Genomic DNA, 5,258 nt, shown 5'->3' with positions numbered 1-5,258 from the left:
CGTTTTGGAGGGGTGTTGGGCTGCAACACACAAGAGACCTTCGCGGTTACCCGGTAAACCGTTGGAGTATCAAACGGACTTCAAATGGCACGGAATTTGACAGGTGGTCTACCAAGGCCACTTGGCAAATCTCGGTCCATCCCGAGAACGTTTAACACCCGCTCACGAGAAGAGACAAGAAGGGGCGCCGGTGGACGTAGGAGTGTCGGATTGCAAAACGGACAACGGGGAAAATGCTCGGATGCATGAGACGAACACGTATGCAAATGTGATGCACATGATGACATGATATGAAATGCATGACATGGACAAAATGCAAAACGAAAGACAAAAACCCAACCACGAAGGGAATCTCATATCGCATCTCCGGAAAAGGCAAGAGTCGAGTTACAAATATGGAAAGTTGTATCCGGGGTGTTACACTGATCCCTCCATGCAAAGCATCTTGTAAGCCGAAGACGTTGAATAGACTCCTTCCCAGTTCCATGACCAGATTGGCCTGTCCTCGGTCCCAGGCTCCAGCTACATATCAATCAGAATCTCCCACAAACGAATGAATTGCGCCAGCCCTTCCGTGCATAGTTGGCCAGCGATGTCATCCGTCCACCCATGCATCCATAGCGCATCCTTCACTCACCTTTTATTCACAATTTGTGTTCTGACTTGCTTGTATACCAGCGGTGCCAGATCGCCAATTGCAGCCCCACTGATCCATCTATCTTTCCAGAACAACGTTTTCGTTCCCTCGCCAACCTGCCACTTCACAAGACTAGCGAACACTGCCCTTGCTTGTTTGTCTGGGGTCCAGTTCAACCCTTGCCACAGTCTCGTGTCGTCCGTCCTAGATAACCACTCCCATCTCATTCTGAGCGTGATCCCTTGCTTGCACAGGTCAATCACTCCCAGCCCTCCAAGCTCCTTGGGTCTACAAACACGCTTCCAAGACAAGCAGCGGCCACCATGAAGTTCCTCCCGATCCAGCCCATAAGAAGGCTCTGCAGCCCTTGTCCACCCGCTCCAAAGCCCATTTTGGAGCCTCAGCAACGATCATGTGGTGGGTTGGCCTCGCCCTCATCACCTGGTTAACCAAAATCAATCTTCCCGGCCAAGTCACAAACCCTCTTTGCCATCCCGGGACAATACGAAGTGCCGCATCCACTGCCAGTTGCCACTCTGATCTCTTTAGCTGCTTGATACTCAGTCTCGAAACTTCTCCAAAGATCCCAAGCACCTCCTTTACAAAGAACAAATCTGACACAGTGGGTCTGATGAAGAACACCATATCGTCCGCGTATAGAGATAAACGATGCATTGGGTTGCAGCCTGATAAGCGCATTTCATATACATAATTTTGGCACACAAATATACCATATATTGTGATCTGACCACAATTCTTGCTATGAACTATTGCATATTTGAATGAAAATCATTTAAAGGGATCGTTTACTAGTCTTTGGTTTATTTTGCAGAAATGTGCGCAAAGGCACTATAACCGTCAAGATTCCGTCTAGATGGCTATCGAGAAGAGTGAAGAAAAGAAGGAAGAAGAGACTTGTGTGAGATGAAAAGAAGTAACCAGGGGGCTAGCTAAAGAAGTGGGGGGGACCTTCTTGTGAAGAAAGAAGAGAAGGAGGAGGGCTAATGTGTAAAGTTTGCAGATCAGGGAGGGGGTCAAAATCCCTAGATCGCCTCCATTCCCCATCGGGCCTGGCTACACCTCCATCTCCCTCACCCCTCCTTCTCCACCTCCAGCCGCTTCTCCACCTCCAGCCGCCGCCACGGCCAGGCCGGCGTGGTGGTGCGCCTCCGCAGCCCCTCCATCTACCATACCACTAGCACCCAGCGCCATCCATTCACCAGCACCAACATCAGCATCCACCACTCACCACCATCTCCAGCCACTGCCGCACCTCGCGCGGACGTCCAGACACAGGGGTTGCGGGCGTCTGATCCCCCGCGCGCCTCCACCTGCTTGCTCTGCCTGCTGATCCTCTTTGCTGCTGCTCCTTTTCATGCGCCCCTACTGCTGCAGCCTCTTCTTCCCGCCGCTGCTTGCTGCCTTCTCTTTCAATCCCTTTTGCAGCTGCTCTTCTTCTACTGCGCCCCCTGCTGCTCTCTCAACGCTGCTGCTCCTTCTCCATCTCCCAACTGCATGCTGCGCCTCTGCTGAAGCCTTCTCTGAACTCCCTGCTGCTGCTTCTCTTCCTTACCTCCGCTGCTGCTGCTGCTCTCTCTCTCTCTCTCAACCTTCTCTGAACCTGCTGCTGAACCCCACGCTCCTGCTGCTCTTCTTCACCAACTGAAGTTGCTGTTGCTTTCTCTCTCTCTTTCTCTCTGTAATTCATAAGAAATAGTACTGTACAATTATGTGACTGTTTTAGACTTGTGCTTGTGAGGTGTTCTTTTGTTGATGTGTAAGAACTAGCTATATATGTCATATATATTCTGTACTTGCTGATGATTGGTCTCCAGTTTATTGTTCTTGTGATATAAATACATACGTGTGTGTGTTTGATGTGAAACAATTATATATATGTGGCCTATTTGTCAGTTAGTGGTTTGTATAAATTCAGATTACTTCTAGTGATTTTATTCCGTATTGAAATTGCTCTCTGTGGTAGTCAGTTGTGTGATCATTTAATTTTCAGGCTCTGTTATAGCTTTGTCCGTATGATAAATGTGTTTGTGATGTGAAACATATCTGTCTATGTCTTATAATCTTGTTTTTTCCCTCTTTTGCTTGTCATTTCCAGTACTAGTTCATGTTGTGTTGTTTCCTTTTGTGTTAGTGATTTAGTGTCTTAAGTAAAACAAGAAAATGCCAAAAAGACAGTGATTGCATTCTTATCTCTCCTATATGCTTGTTTGCACCTTCTTTGTCGATGATTTTCCGAAATATGATAGTTTAGGTTTATTTCCCTGCAATCATCATTTCAATTGTGTTACCTAGATTTAGCCGAGCATAGCCGCTGATTTGCCTAGTCCCTGTGGAGAACACGACATTCGTAGTTTGGGCGTAAAAACCCCACTATACTTACAACTGATCACAGCCGCTCATCGTCCACAACTTTATTAATCTCTACTCCTAATGTATGAGTTGGTTGAATAGTATGGTTTTTTTCGTCCCATCACTTTCAATTGTTTTATTTTGCTGGTTTTTTTTTGTCCCACCTCCCACCGCCATATCCTCATGTTGATTTTTTTACCATCCCAATAAAAACTTTTCTAACCTTTTCAAACTTTCCTAACTAGATATGTTAAAAATAGGCAGGATCCGATAGCACTTACCAAACAATAAATTTTAGTTTCATAGCAATCAATTCCAAATCTTAACTTTCCTAATTTATCGATCCTCGCCTTTTCTAACAACAAATATCTCTCTTCGAGTTGGTAGTTCGATACGCATGATTTTTTCAGCCTCCACCTCCCACCACCACCTCATCGTTGGTTTTCTCTCCCATGAAACCGAATCGCATGACCCTTCCCATCCTATGTCGCTCGACCCTCTATCTTCTTCTAGGTTCACCGCCACCGCGTGCCCCACCAAAATCGCTTGAGTGAAGATCAATCCATCCAGACTGGATTGATCTGTCGGTGACGAACCCTGCCTAGATTGGATTAGTTCGGGTGTGAGGCCACCGGACGTGGTGACTGTGTGCGAGCGCTCTAATCGAATCGAATCCCGCCACCGGTCTCGTCCACCTAGCCATGGCCGATGATCACTTATGTTGTGGCCGCGTCCCTCTTCGGACGGTGATGATGTTAGAGGGAGCCGCTGGCGCTGGCTAGGCTCCCGAGTCCCGACCGATCGCGTCGGCTCGCTGCTCCTCACTCAGTAGTTGCCAAGGAGGCTCGGGAAGATAAAGGAGAAGGAGACTAACGGCGTGCGGCACATGAAGGGCCCAAGGAGTAAGTGACAGGATTCTGTTCCGGCCTTCTCTCTAACTCACCAAGGTAATCAATCTCATGCTGAATCTTTTGGTGCTATTCTGTTCTTGCTAGGTAGTAGAAAATGGAACATTGTCAGACATATTTTGACAGCTATAGACTTTCCGTTGTTGATTCTTTTTAGTTCTATACGAAGAATGAATTAATTGTATTGCGATGTATATTGTTGTATATGACAAGATGAATCAATTGGCGGCACTTATGTATCTGTGAATGATGTCATGGACCATTTGCAGGTCGTCCGCACTAGGGTGTTTGGTCAAGATGGTGTTACTGCAGGTGGACGATGTGCTCGAGCACCTGGAGAGTGTTGAGAAATGACTTGTGCGCCTTGAGGAAGGAGCGGTTAGACCGGTAAGCTTACATCTGCATTTGCTTTCCTCCATGAAACAGTTGTTGTGTACATATATACATGCATGATTGATACCAACTCAACCGAACAAAACTAAAGTGAAACTGATGGTGGTGTACGTGTGTGTATACTGCAGTGCATGGGAAGGAATCAACATGTGTAGGTGGAAAGAGGGGGGATTCATATTGGGCCATGTTTGCAAGGAGACCATCCAGGACAAACAATCAGGAAGGGAAGTATAGATATTGAAAAGAGAGCTCGGACATGGTGTCGAGAATGGAAAGGAGGGGTAGAATTATTATTTTTCTTCTAAATAGAGTGGTTAAAGAGACACGACAATTATTGATAGAGAGAAAAAGCTGAAAAATGAGTTTGTTGTTATACGGATGGAAAGCATATCACATCATGGAAAGCATATTTCATAATGCTTGACATATTATTTTATGAAATAGAACAATTGTTTTATCATTTATTGTTATTCTATGGCAATGTGTGGATATTTAATATAAGGTATATGCCAGACAAGATTGATGTTGAACCACTAGAGTATGCGTCCGTTATTGTATGATATGTACCATTTCATATATCATGGCCGGTTATGATAGTGTGCATTTCTTGGCACTGGGAATTGGCCGTGGACACCATAGAGGGAAGAGGAGGAGGGGGGGTGATGTCGTCAGGCAGCGCTAAGAGGAAGGTGTGGACTGAACGCCGTGGCGGAGAGATGGCAACGACGTCATCGAGGAGGGCAGGACGGAGGAATGAGATGCGGGTGTGAGCGTTGTGTCATGCGGTGAGAGAATGAGAGAGTGAATTGTTTGCTACAAGAGAAATGTCACATACTTTTATATAGTGAAAATATAAGATAACCCAACAAGTCATTGAAGAAAAAATGCAGGAAATGATTCACATGTGAGATTATAATTTACTAGAATTGAAATGCGAGTCACTCTACTAA

General features: G+C 46.0%; 1 long non-coding RNA gene across 2 annotated transcripts; it reads left to right on the top strand.

The window, feature by feature from the left end:
- The first annotated feature begins 1,545 nt into the window (after positions 1-1,545).
- Positions 1,546-4,768, top strand: LOC125551155. Of its 2 annotated transcripts, XR_007302215.1 has the most exons (3): positions 1,685-3,954; positions 4,185-4,302; positions 4,437-4,768. It is a non-coding gene; the product is annotated as an uncharacterized LOC125551155 (long non-coding RNA). The 2 variants fall into 2 exon arrangements; XR_007302214.1 differs by having other exon boundaries at positions 1,546-4,302.
- The last annotated feature ends 490 nt before the right edge of the window (positions 4,769-5,258 follow it).

The sequence above is a fragment of the Triticum urartu genome, chromosome 4 (genome assembly GCF_003073215.2).
Source record: "Triticum urartu cultivar G1812 chromosome 4, Tu2.1, whole genome shotgun sequence".
NCBI classification, from domain to species: Eukaryota; Viridiplantae; Streptophyta; class Magnoliopsida; order Poales; family Poaceae; genus Triticum; species Triticum urartu.
The sequence above is the reverse complement of the archived record's forward strand: the minus strand, read 5'-3'. Positions and strand labels throughout refer to the sequence as shown.